This window comes from Haliotis rubra, unplaced genomic scaffold (genome assembly GCF_003918875.1).
Source record: "Haliotis rubra isolate DU_JTF1 unplaced genomic scaffold, ASM391887v1 Scf1528, whole genome shotgun sequence".
NCBI lineage: Eukaryota > Metazoa > Mollusca > Gastropoda > Lepetellida > Haliotidae > Haliotis > Haliotis rubra.
The window spans coordinates 35,227-50,102 of NW_025765479.1; the positions used below are offsets into that span (position 1 = coordinate 35,227).

General features: G+C 40.3%; 1 protein-coding gene across 1 annotated transcript in view; it reads right to left on the reverse strand.

The window, feature by feature from the left end:
• LOC124270565 (multiple epidermal growth factor-like domains protein 10) overlaps nt 1-14,876 on the reverse strand; it is a 58,893-nt gene that overhangs the window by 22,535 nt on the left and 21,482 nt on the right. The gene's annotated exons all lie outside the window — the stretch shown is intronic.

A 14,876-nucleotide genomic window follows, 5' to 3' on the forward strand; every position in this document is an offset into this window, starting at 1 on the left:
TCACACAAACAAGAGCAAACACACGCGCGCACGCACACACACACACACACACACCACTCCTCATACCCTTACTCTCAGCAGCCGCCTCTCCCTGTTGATAGATTATACGTTTCTTAGAGAATCCTTCATTCAGGTTGGTGCTTGAAACGAGGCCGTGCACGTGCACCCTCATTACACGCTATTCAACTTTACATGACTCAGTAGAAGTAGAGACACTTCCGTGTTCAAGTGAGAAGTAGTGCGTACGAAACACGTATGACGTGGTCACATAAGCTCCGCCCACTCATGTTTATTTATGATTACTGTGCACTTAAAGGAGAATACTAGACAACTGCAATAATGTGCTGAGTGAAAGATAAAGTCATCAGAAACATGTACCCCAATCTTTATTTTAAAACAGTTTCTGTTATCTGAGCATCCGCCGTTATGCATATTCCGCTGGAACTCACGTGACCTTTCCGCTCGTGACGTCATATGTGACAGGCATCCGCCATATTGTTAAAGAACAAGCGCTACAGTAGTACAAATCGTGTTGTTTCTGTCGTTATGTAAATGGTACGATGGCGCATTCCGTCCCCTGGGGATGCACGGAATCATCGAACAATGGAAAGAGACACCATTTCTTCCGTTTTCCAAGTAAAGAGACAGATTTAGGCAGGAGAAATGCTCCGATCATTCCGAGTCGGACGCATATGAAAGAGACATGCACACATGGGGTATGAAAATCCCAAAGCTAGGCTGAAGAAGGAAGAAGTACCCACGAGATTCATTTATACTCCATCATTCCCTGTTACAACTTACTGTGAGTGGTGTTTTTAACATAAATTAGATTTGCCCCCGCTACAAATTGCCCTAGCAAATTTAGTCAAATTGCCCCCGTCATTGTCTATAACTGGTATGTCCTAAGCAATGGACTTCATGTGGATGTGATGACATGCAACATCAGGTGTAGGGATCTTGTTGCGGACATTCGGAATATCCTCACATTCTATGATGGTTGGTAGATCCAGCTGTGTGTATCCATTCGCTGACTTGATTGCATACCCATGGGCTGACCTACCACAAACTGTGACGGATCCTGAACATGATGATAGTGTGTACTCGACATCGTTACCTCTCTCTCGAAACGTCAAAGAATTTTGATCGTGCGAGTGTCTGATTACTCTGATCATCGATTATAGCATACATCCTGACACTTCTATCTGGCTGACGACTTGGATGGAGATTGACCAATATTGTTTTGCCACAAGACTTGCTCGTTTTTGAGTACATTTGACTTCTGCTTGTTTAGCCTCTGTACTGTGTTTAGGTGGCGGGTTTCTCTGCGATCTGTCAATATGTGCACTACTGGCCTCAGCCCTGTTTAGTCCTACTTGATTTTTCTCTACGTGGAATGCTGCTGGATGAGCTGAGGTCCCACAGACATAGCACCTTACCTTTGCTGTACAAATCTCATGCTTGAAGGGTCCACAGCACCTCATACACAGACCCTGGTTCTGAACAAAGTCTTTCCTTTCGACAAGCAGCTTTCGTCGAGATTCACGACAGGCGTTGAGGTAGTGCTTAGTTCCATGATACGGACACACTATTGTGTATTTGTAGGTGTCCTCCTCATCGGGTTTGTCCTGGTTACTTTTCAGCTCCGTCTTCACTGCTTTGACTTGACCGATCGGTCGACGAGAACGTGGACTGCTGTGCATTTGACCTGAGGGTTGAGTGGTGGTTACGAACCCTGGATCGTTCCTCATTTTGGCCATGTTCTTGATAAAGTTTACTAAGAATGAAAATGGAGGAAATGCAAGTTTATGGTTCTGCTTGTAGTTGAATGGCTGTGTTACCCATTTGTCCTTGATATTCCTAGGTAGTTTTTCCACTAAAGGGTTTATGCCTACTGAGCAGTTGTAGTAGGACAACAGGTTTGCATACCTTGTGTCACACATGTATGACTCTATTTCCTGGACAATGTCAAGCAGATCATACAGCCTGTCATTCTCTCTATCGTTCAGTTCCCTGAAGTTCATTACCTTCCTATCAAGGGCAGCTTTTATATTCTCTGGTGACCCATATATTTCATTGAGTCTCTCCCACTCTTGATTGACTCCCCGCTTGGGGTCGCAAGCATTGGCACTCTTAATGCTCCGTGCATGAGTAGAGGATCTGGGACCCAGCCACTTAATGAGCAGATCCATCTCGTTGGGTGCTTCTATCTCTAGTTCCGTGATTATATGACTTCCAGGCATCGTAGTCTTCTGGACTGTCTGTGAACTTTACAAGCCTCAAGAGAAGTAGATCTTTCCTAGCTAGGAACTTTTGAAAGTCCACACACATATCCATGTATGTTGGCTGTTGGGGGTGATATGGTTGGGCCAGTGGGGTTAGATTGAGAACGCGACTTGAGTTGGGAGTTTGGTACAATGGTGTCGAAGCTTGGTATGGTGGCATCGGAGCTTGGCATGATAGGATCCGGGGTTCACTCATCGGTTTCGTTGTGATAGAGTCAGTGTCTGAGAAGTCAAGACTGGATTCATCGCTACTGGAGTCCATGATTTGTTCGATGGTCCTGGCTGCGGCCTCTTCCTCGTGGTACTGTCCCTTCAGGCTAAGCAACTCCATCTTAGTTTGAAGAGCAGCCTGCTCTTGTTTGAGAATGGCTTCCTTCTCAGCATACTCTATTTTAACCTTTAGCTGCTCTGCCTTGGTCTTGTGGCAGATTACATCAGCAGTTATGTCATGTCCTACTGAACAAAAGCTTCTCTGCGATGATGTATCTGATTCATACTTGCACTGTGGCTGTGTATCTAATTGGGCAGACTTGACAGTTTGTATTACTTCAAACACAGTGTCGGTTAATTTCCTGGAGAATAGCCTCTATGTGGAAAGCTCACGTTCACTATCAATAGTTCTCATGCCTTGCAGATAGTTTTCAAAGTCACACCATACATCCTCATGTTCCATGAACAATTTCTTTAAAATGGGGACATCTTTCTCAAATTCTGGGGATGCATGGGCAAGTTCCTCAATATCCTATCTCAGTTTCAACAGTTTATCACAATAGTACAGAACTCGAGCATCATATGCTGCTTGTCCCTTTTCTGTGAGCTTGACAAGACGTTTATTTTGTTTGTCTGTTTTGACATTACTCGCCATGATTTCTGGCTTGTTTTTCGAACAAGGCTTGTATCATTAAATTACTGTGGTGTTTTCAGAGTTTTATTCAGTTTGGGGAACTTCACAGAACCTCCGGAGAGGGAAATTTACTGCAAGAAACAAAAAATAAACATTAGAATGACTAGCAGCTCAAGTGGTGAAAAATATGTTTTTTTGATAATCTGACATGATTTAGGCTTTAAATGATAGAAAATAACATTACATTGATGAGATGGGAAGAATAATTACTTACATGATAGTGATTGACTTGGATATAACCGGATTGATGGCCATGAAGAATGTTTGATGTTTTACATGTGTTTTTGTAAAGGGAGATAACTCTAAAACTACCACCTTGAGCTACCAGCTTGCTAAAACAAAGGGAAGGAGTGTGGGTTCAAAACCGCTGAACTTCTAACTAGGAAAATATAGTTTTCTTTACATTTTTTAAAGTTTTTGGGTTTTTTAAAAGGTTCCTTCACAATAGTATTACTAAAATACATATGCTATCCCATATTCTGTGTGGGTATATTTTTCATAACTCACTGTAGATTTGAGGTAATAAGCCCCAGTTATCGTCGGGTCCCGGTTTTCTGACGTCACATGTTTTCGAACGCCAGTATTTACTCTCGATATAACGAGGCAGGTTGCATTGTATTTAAACGAAGAAGGAAAGATTTTATTTTGGACTGATTTGAACAATTGTTTTCCTCGTCAACAATTCAAATAGTATACAGACATGGACATAAATAACAATTGTTTATATAGACTGGCCATTGTTCTGTGCTTTAATTCTCAATTCATTAGGGAATTTGATATATTTAGATAATTTTAACAAAGCAGATTTATTTGAATGTTTAACCAATGACACAAGTTTACACTAGGTCTAACACAATAAAAACGTTTAATATATCAAGTTCTAAACTGTAAATACTTTGGGCAAATTAACATAAAATGATTGTCGTTTTCAAAGAAAATATTTGCTTGGCTATTACAATAGGCACATAAACGGTCTTCCCTCGGAATATTATTGTACCTACCAATTTCTATCATTAGGCGATGGGTATAACGTTAGCATATGCGTGATCAATTTTCTATCCCTGAAATTTCTATCCTGATCAAGATATATTTCATGAAAATAATTTACTTGCATAAAAATAATTTAATAATAATTAAATATTATAAAAAATGTATCAAACAGTTCACACACGATTTGCAATGGAAAATCATAATTACTCACATTTAAGCAAAAAGTTCGTGTCTTCTCGATTCTTATATGCTTGTATAAAAGAAGCGGTGTATGTTAACACAATACCTAAATAGTTAAACTGATCCACAACTTCAAGATGGGATTCGTTGAATAACCATTTCTCCTCCGCCCGAATCTTCCCTCCTTTACGAAAAATCATAATTTTAGTTTTATCTACATTTACTTTTTGGCCCCAGTCCATACAATATTTGGATAGAGTGTTGAGAGACAGCTGCAAACCTCCCGTGGTTTCAGATATATGAGCACCATATCATCAGCAAATAGTATAATACGAAAAGGTTAATATAGTCTAGCAACAATCCCGCGTCGATATTCTCCTGCAATGCCACTTCTAGATCTTCAAGAAATAGGGAGAAGAGAATCGGTGACATTACCTCCCCTTGTTTAATACCCAGAGAGCAGAGAAAGAAGTCAGATGTCTCACCATTGTGTTTTCACAGATGTCAGAGTATCATAAATATACGGAAGTGTAGTAGGGCCACGGTGAAAAATGTTTTTGGTCTTACTATCTCCTACGTAGTACTTAATATCTCCTACGTAGGACTTAATATCTCCTACGTAGGACTTAGTATCTCCTACGTAGGACATACTATCTCCTACGTAGGACTTAGTATCTCCTACGTAGGACTTAGTATCTCCTACGTAGGAGTTAGTATCTCCTAAGTGGGTATCTCCTACGTAGGGGTTAGTATCTCCTACGTAGGACTTAGTATCTCCTACGTAGGAGTTAGTATCTCCTACGTAGGACTTAGTATCTCCTACGTGGGACATAGTATGTCCCATGGGATATAGTATGTCCTACGTAGGACTTAATATCTCCTACGTAGGACTTAGTATCTCCTACGTAGGACTTAATATCTCCTACGTAGGACATAGTATCTCCTACGTAGTACTTAAGATTTCCTGTAGGAGATGATCGATATACGTCTATATGGATTAATCTGAAACGGTCGACTTAAAGCCCCAGACATGCACACAATCTCCTGTTTCACTGTTTCAGTCACTGTAAGAGTCTACAGTCATTCGTTTCATTCACTATTAGAGTCTACAGTTATGTGTTTAATTTACTGTTAGAGTCTACTATCATGTGTTTCAATTTACTATTAGAGTCTACTGTTTCCTTCACTATTAGAGTCATGTGTTCAACTAATTGTTGCACATTAGTACTGTGTTGGACCGACTGTTATACTTTACTGCCTTGCGTTCAGTTTGCTCTACTATTACGCGTTGCAGTTAGTTCACTGTTATATGTTGCACTTTGTTACATTTTACTATTATGCATTGGATATTTCAGGGGTCGTTGCACATGAATCATAATCTGCGTGTACAGACGTGTCTTAGACTATATGTGGCAATCTATGTGTACGTATCCCCTTATATTTATACAAATAACTATAATGACAATTCTTTGCCTTTTTGAATTTCGTATTGTTTTACGCCGCACTCAACACTTGTCCACCCCAGTCAAGTCAACCTGTAAACAATTACGAATAAAACCGCAAACGAGCGTTGCATCCGATCCAACCTAGCCCCATCAAGACAAATAACAACTTGCGGAGGTCGTGTTATAACCCGAGTTTCATATCACAACCCCACCCCAACCATCCCACCCCCCTCTGTGTGTGTGTGTGTGTGTGTGTGTTTGTGTGTGTGAATAGATGTATGTATGATAGATTAAACATAACCATACCCAAACCTCCATAACTGCAATTAGAACAGGGTCCACGTCACCCTAACGTAATACACACACAATAACACTGTACAGTAACACTGCGTTAGTGTCATGAATATTCACTGACTCACATTTTGACTATCTAACGTCCTTCATAGCCAAACATTTCTCAACTTAATAACCATCCTTAAAAAGGATATATTAAGTCCTACGTAGGAGATACTAAGTCCTACGTAGGAGATACTAAGTCCTTCGTAGGGGATACTACCTCTGATGCACATGTTATGTAACTTGAAGAATAAACTGTCACGATTACCAGAGTCAAACGCTTTGGCTATAGGACGACAACGCAGCAACTTCTATTTTTCATGGGTATATCTAGAAACGAGGTTTTGTAATACAAATATAGCATCCGCAGCTAGTGGGCTTTGAAGGCAAACTGAGCATATGAGATGGTGTTGTACTTTTCTGACGATGAAACAAGTCTTGATGTCAAAACAGAGGTAAAGAGTTTTGAAAAAACAACTGTTTATGGTGATTCCTCTATTATTATTATTTTCATCATAATCAGAACCTTTTTATGAATAGGGATAATAAGTCCGGCATACCAACAAGAAGGAAACTTGCCTTCTATAAGTATCTTATTAAAGAGAATTGTTATGTTTTCCACCAACAGGTCACTTGTTTCTTTAAAGTATTCATTTAGTATATTGTCATACGAAGGTGATTTATCATTTTTCAACTTCTTTATTGCTTGTACAAAGCTGAACTGCTCATATTCGTGTTTTCCGAATTACCATTTACAGACGATTCGTTTCACCCCTCATTTATCAGTTGTTAAAGTATACCCTGAAATCTTCTGCATTTATTTTCTCTCCTTTTGCTGCTTGAGTTTTCGAAAATGCCTCCAAAAGCTTTTGTTTTTGTTTTCAGATGCTCTACATGTTTTACTTTCCTCGAATATATACCTTCTTTTACATGCTCGTATACTTATCTCGTAAAGACTCTTCTTGTCTTACGGATGACAGCTTGCTTTTCAAGGTTTTCGACCGCCAGTTGCCACTCGGGCTGTAACGAGGGTGTTGCGTTACATAAATGTTGTAAAATCTTAAATGATGGCTTATGATTGGGATAAAATTATTTTTTATAAGTTAATAGTGGCATGTTGTTCGTGCATGAATGCAACAACGGATGTCCGAAAACCCATAACACATGCCCCGTGAAGATCTGGGTCTTCAACAACCCATCCTGGTCGCAAGAAGCAACTAACGGGATCCGGTGGTCAGCTGGCTGACGTTGGTTGACACAATTTCATCGTATCCCAATCGCGCAGATTGATGCTAATGCTGATGATCACTGGATTGTCTGGTCCAGACTCGACTATTTACAGACTGCCGCCATATAGCTGGAAAATTGCTGAGTGGGGCGTTAAAAAAAAGAAGAAGAAAAACCCCTTCCAATTTCCAATATCTCCTTGGCACAACACTTTATAACGCGAATAAACACTGCCGTTCGAAAATCTTTAATGACCACAATCTGAGTGAAAACGGTGATGCAGAATCTCACCGCGAATATGCATTAGAATACATAACTGATATCACACATCTAGGTGAAATACTGAAAGGTTAAAAGTTTAGCATGGAACTCAAACTTTACTCTCAGTTTTAAATCCAAGTCGAGCTAGAATAGCTTCTTGAAACGGGGCCCTGTGATGTGTATAAAATTTTAACGCAAAAACGCAAAAACAAACGTATGATTTTTGTTTCATGCAATGAGGTGTAATGAAACACAAATGGTGATCTTATTTTGTCATAGTACGTGAATATTTTACTTACGTGAATATTTTTACTTCTTTCCTCATGGGTATAGACACCAACTGTTTGCAAAACATTTCAATGGTATCCATGGTGGGTCTATCCTCATCAGTTATATTGATTGCATTCAATTACCTGTAACACTGTTTTACATCACTTTGGGACAGTTTGTTTTGTTTCTTGATTACTATTTTGATCCGGGTTAGAATAATTGGTCTTCAGCAACCCAATCTGGTGGTGGTCAGGCTTGCTGTCTTGGTGGACACATGTCAACGTATCCCAGTTTCGTAGACCGATGTTCATGCTGTTGTTCACAGGATCAACACAATCACAGGATTGTCTGGTCCGAACTTGATTCTTTACAGACCGCCGCCATATAGCTTCAATATTGCTGAGTGCGGCATTAAACAAAAACCAAACAAACTATTTGAGTTCATTTAACAAGATGGTATACCAGGTTTTGGGCCCGAAACAGATAGCTTTCAAGTAGGCTACCAACCTTACGCGCGATGGTAAAAAGGCCGGGTGGGACAACTTAGGAATGGCCAGCGAGTCCTAACTTGACACACAGAAGGAAGCGAGCTACAAAGACATATTTTATATCATTGGAAAGATCTCGAGGCGATGAACGCAAAACGTTCATGTGCCAGTGCGCTCACGTGTTCATTAGCTCACAAATTGGCTCTGAAAATGCATTTCTGCAGAGATTTCTGGCAGAATATATTTTTTCCGCAGACATTACTGGCAGAATTTTTTTTTACCCTAGAAATTTCTGGCAGAATTTTTTTATTTCACTACCAGAATGATCTTTATTGAAAAAGATTAGACACCTTCTTTGGATAATTCAAAATGGACTTTCTTCAAATAATGTTGTTTTCTCCTGTAAACAACTTCAAGTGGGAGGGGAAATGGTTCCCAAAAGTAGATCGCCGCACAAATCTTACAAGGCATATGTTAACATCTTATCAAGACGAAATGAAAATAAAAATAATTTGGTGATTTCTTTATACATCATTTATTCACACTCTGTATTACATGAGTTTCATTGGGCTAAGTTGCAGTAATTTTATCTCTGACATGAGTCCCGTTGTCCCTTTGGTATGGTTTATGTATCTCTATTGTTTGTATAGTCACTCGAACTGTACAATGGAACACTGAATTGTATATGGCAGATGTGTACTCTTGAAACCACAATGAAGCTATTTTTCAAACAGTCTTGCAATAATCGATCAGGATTAGGTGTCTTCCCCTTAAGACGACATTTGGTATTACAGTGTAAATCCTTTGATGTTTCGCCGAGGTAGACTCATGTTGTTTTAATGGATTAGTGAGGTGGGTTTTACTATAAACTGAACGGTGTCGTCTCACGACGCCGACCTTTCGATTTTCCACTAGTCTCAGGACGCCGACCTGCGGTTTTCTTTGAAGTTTAGGTTCTGATTAGGCTTAGGGTAATCTACTCTAGATGTTTTGATAAGGTGAACTCGTCGCACATGCACGGGTCACTTGAGGGTGAACTCATGTCACTTGAAAAGTTTACAATAACACTTAGCAGAGTGCCAATATTGAACACTGTTCATATCTTTGGTATAAATATCTATGGAATGGCCAAAGGATTCACATTCGATTTCGAAATGGCAAATGCACAGCTAGATCAGAGATTCATCCCTACAGCCCGCGGTGGTCGTTACTTGGTTGTTGGCGGGTTCATGTACAGAGTCAGCAAGAGAAAACGAGACTGGATATCTTGGATATGTACTGCAAAAGGCTGCAAATCCACAGCATCAACAACGAATGACATCGTCACCATGGTGAACGATGAACACAATCATCAAACTGTCACGCGTGATATTAAGGTAAGAGTTTAAATTCTTATATATGTATAAATTTTGTTATTGCCACAGATTTTTATAACAGATGCTTAATAAATGGAAAAGTTTGGAATTTTATAACAGATGCTTAATAAATGGAACCAAATGGTTAATAATTCTTTGCTTTTTGTAGGCGAAGGAGACGCTAGAAAAGCTGAGGAGGTAGAGGACCTGTGGCTGGATACCTTGGCGACGATGCCAGATGATGACCGGTGCCGACAACTCGGGGACTACATGACCAACTTCTGGGTGGAGGGAGATCTGCACATGACGCAATGGAACCACCACAACTCAGATGGGCCAAGAACAAACAACCACCTAGAAGGATGGCATTCCCGCCTGAAGAAATACGTCGGCAAGGCTCATCCAAACATTTTCGAGATTGTGTCCTTCTTGTCACGAGAACAGACAAACACCGAAAACAAGCTAGTCCAGTATGCTGCTGGCCAGAAGCGTCCCTCCAAAAAGAGGAAATACAGGGATTTGGAGCGACGACTGGATAACATCTGTCACCAGCTTGAACAAGGAACACTGTCCGTGAGGCAGTTTGCTGATTCAGCATCCCACCTATTGCATTTAATAATAATAATGTCACTTATAAAGCGCAAATGTCCACACACTTATGAATGCTCAATGCGCTGAAAAGAATTGAGTAGAAGAGTCAATCATAGGCACTTTGAAACATGTGAGTTTTAACTTTTGACTTGAAAGAGAGATTCACATAGTTTGATTTCTAAAGGTAAAGAGTTCCAAAGAGTTGGTGCAACATAGGAGAAAGCCCTTTTCCCATACGAAACTAGGTGGAATTTGGGAACTTGTAGTAGGTGCTGATTCTGGGACCGGAGTAATCTTGATGGAATGTATTCTGTGATGAGTTCGGTGAGATATTCTGGAGCTTGATTGTGGAGACAGCGGAAAGTGATGCAGAGTAGTTTGAAGTCGATTCTCTGTTGAATAGGCAACCAATGTAAGGATTTAGGTTAAAAAATGTATGCTATATGAATTTACGATGTATTTATTAAAAATGCTAAAATCTGTCAACTAATAAAAATCTGTCATCTGTTGTCATCTTCTCATTAGGTGCGCTCTCATCCGCATAATCCGGATTATCCTCCTCTAACAACACTTTGATCCTGCATTGTCCTCGTAATCCATTATTAAGTGGCAAAGTGAAACTAGTCTCAGGACGTCGACCTTCAGATTGCACCCAACCGTAAAGTTGGGTCGAAAGGTCGGCGTCGTGAGCCTGAACCAACTGAACTGCATAACGAAATCGGTGTTCATTTTCATGATATCCACTTACATTGTAATATGAACATGATATCAACTCACTGGTTGTTGACTTCCATTGGTATCAACTCACTGCTTATTGACTGATATTGATTGATTTCACTTGCACTTAAACTATTTCTACAGTTGAATGATGACATTCAAATGTATATAAATTACTTGTTATCGATAAAATGGTCACGGATAAAATGTCATATGTATTTTAAGGGGTGTAAATAATGGTTCGTGGGAGTATTTCATTTATTTACTGGTTAACAATTTAGTATCATCCATGTGCTTAAAATCACACAGAACCTCCGTTGTTCTCCAGAGGCAGTCGACTTGAAAATCCTTGCATGCTCCACTGATGTCGTCTTCCCGGGAATGAACTAACAGAACGAATCTGCCATAGGTAGTAGTCAAGTGGTGAGTGTTCAGGTCAAGGGTTCTGATTACAATATTATAATGATGTGAACTGAGACAGGGATGCATGTATATACATATTGTATAAAACTTGAAATGTTTCACTTCTTCAAATCCTGAATTATGTTGTGAAAAGTTTGTGTAATAAGTTTGTGTGCAGCCTTATTTTGTTGCACAGTTCCTCAGTTCTAGACAGTAGTAATAAAACGATCCCGACAAGTACCATCCTGTGTTAATACTCGTAATGACTCATTATGTGGGAGAGTGTGTATTTGACCGTCCTTTCACCTGTATCAGATAATTTATGAGACACCTGTGTGTGGGCCACTTCTTGTTTATTCCAGGTAATTATCAGTGTGATCAACTGATCTGGATCTGATCTTGTTGGGCTTGGGGTATTTGCATCAGAATGACAATAACTGATTCATGATCAGGAAACTAAAACTATATACACTTCTGTAATTACCTCCTAGACCGGTTTGAGGAATTTTAACAATTCATATCATCATGACATTAGATGTTTTGGTTCAGTTCTGTGTTAGACATATTCGATACACTATGTTTCAGGTGTATGAGGTCAGGTAAAGTAGGTTGTATATATATACAAATTATACAACAACGTTCTGAACAGCAATTATGATTGTATGTTGGCATTCTAGCATGCGGCTTCTTAATAGCAACTTCTTGTTGAGCGCTGCGAATCTAGTGACTGACGAAGGGTACTACATACCATAGCCTACGAAGAGCTGACCAAGCTATAGACTTTATCAATCAGCACCCGTTTTTTATTATTGTTTTTACAACTTAATCCGTCCTGCTTATCGGCTTCATGGCTGTGCTATTTATTGTTCTTACTTCCCACCTGCCTCTCATACTTGTCTGACAGGACTCAGTCTGTACAAAATTGGTGAACTCCAATCATCTCCCTCAGTACTCAAATACGGCGTACCCCAGGGTTCCGTGTTGGGACCAGTCCTCTTCACGATGTATACCAAATCCTTGGGTCACCTTATAGCACAATACCGGGTCATTAGCCACTTCTATGCTGATGATTCGCAATTGCTTGATAAATTGGATCTGTCAGAGACTAACCAAGCCTCCACCAAACACAACATGGAGTTGTGCCCCAGTGACGTCAAGTCCTGGATGACAGCAAATATGCTGAAAATGAATGACAGTAAAACAGAGGCAATACTGTTTGGTCCACCTGCTAGGTTAAAAAGTGTCACTTTCATCATCTTCACATTGGGGACTCTTCGATCCCTTTCTCCATTGTTGTGAAAAATCTGGGAGTCTACTTGGATAGCAGTCTCTCCATGGAAACTCATATAAATCAGCTGTGCAAAACTATTCACTATCACCTCCGTAACGTATCCAGCATTCGCCACCAACTGACCCAAGACACCACCGCTCTGCTTGTTCGCTCCCTCATTCTGTCAAGATTGGACTATTGCAACAGTCTGCTTACACGTGCCTCCAATGCCCAGATAAAGCGCCTACAATCTCTCCAAAATAAAGCTGCCCGTCTTGTTAGCCGTTCTAAGCCGTCCAGTGACGTACAGTTCATTCTGGATTCCTTACACTGGTTACGGATCCATGAAAGAATTGATTTCAAGCTACTCACTCTCGCTTACCAGTGTGTTAACTCCACGGCTCCCTCATACTTGTGTGATCTTCTCACACCATACACTCCTGCTCGTGCCCTCAGATCCAGTAACCAACACCTGATGGATCCTCCATCATTCAACCTCAAGACATTTGGTGCCCGTTCTTTTGCTTCAGTTGCAACCGCACTATGGAACTCACTTCCACTTAAATTACGTACGGCTCCATCCCTTCAAGTGTTCAAGCGTAACCCCAAAACACACCTTTCAGTTGATACAAACAGTAACTCTCTCCAAGCTCATATTTACTACAATACTGATTCATATGACCTTTTGATGTGTTTGTTTTTCAACATTTGGGCGCGCTTTGAGCATGCCCCTTTGTGGTATGGAGTATTGCGCAATATAAGTACCCTTATTATTATTATTATTATTATTATTATTATTATTAATCTTGAAGCATCAAAGTTCGACACAACGGTGACTGCATTTTCATGAGTTAGACTATCTGTGTAATTTGTTTCTTCCATGGAGTTACTTAACATTAAACACGTTACCCTTTAAACATATCGTTTAATTTTTACCCGTAGGTTTCCACTGATTCATGATTCCTATATTCGCCCAAACACGTGACCACTCGACTGTAACAGCTTTATTTTCTCTTGTTTTGTTGGACCACAGACATTTACGACCCAAACCGGCCAACAGAGGACCGGCTTTGTAATCCATGAATAGAAACTCTTTGAACAGATACGATGGTATCGACTGGGTGCATTCACTTTACAAACACTGCGAGGATTGAAAGAGGCTTTCATTCAAACTGGTTGGGGACATATTATGAAACACGTGAACATACACTTATATACACCCTAACACTATGACCTTATCAAGATCGTCCAGGAAAGTGTGTATATTAACATTTAGTGTGTATTAGGCACACAGTATCGTGAAACATAGTCCTGTGCCATGACTGTATACAAAATTCGAAAGATACATATTACAGTTGGTTTAAAGAAATGCTTTCATAGACTAAGATTTGGTGTAGATCATGTGTTACAACGTAGAAAAACACAGGCGTGGTCATCATGCTGTAATATCTAAGTAACAGGATAATAATAAACTATTATCACATACAGAAGTTGACACCAATACACTGGTATAAATCACATGATGACCAGTCAGTCACACACACACATCGGGTTAGAGGACACGAAGAACACTGTCTCTACCCACCTCTCACATATACAGCTCACAGTTGTTCAATGCAATGCCTCAGCAGCAATACATGTATAGGCTACCAGGAAGTAAACTGAGTGAATCACATAGGGACAACATGATCGAGACATTGTGTCTGTCACTGGCCTGCATACTCCATACAAGCGTTTGGTTTAGGTTTCACTGTGAAAAGCAGCTCGTCAACTGCCATAGATCTCTTTGTGATACCTGAGTAGTAGTAGGTGTCCCTTTACCCGGAAAACGGTCAAGCGTTATTCATCTACATTCGGCAAAATCGAAAACAGCTTTGATCTCTCGGAGCGCGACCGCCCACACCCACAAAGTAAATAATCCTATCCCAGTAAGTAAATAAATAGCCCGCGCCCGATGTAGCGGCTCGCCGGTAATACGATACCCTCGCGCGCCGCGCGCTCGCGAGGAGAACCAAGATCAAATAAACTCCGACGCATGTCGATCGTTCGCAAGGTTCTCGCTTGACTACGATCAGTCAACAATTATTTCTTGACCACGACATTGAGTCTCCCTCTAGACAATGCATATCGCCTAATTCTTTTTTCATTACCCTAACCG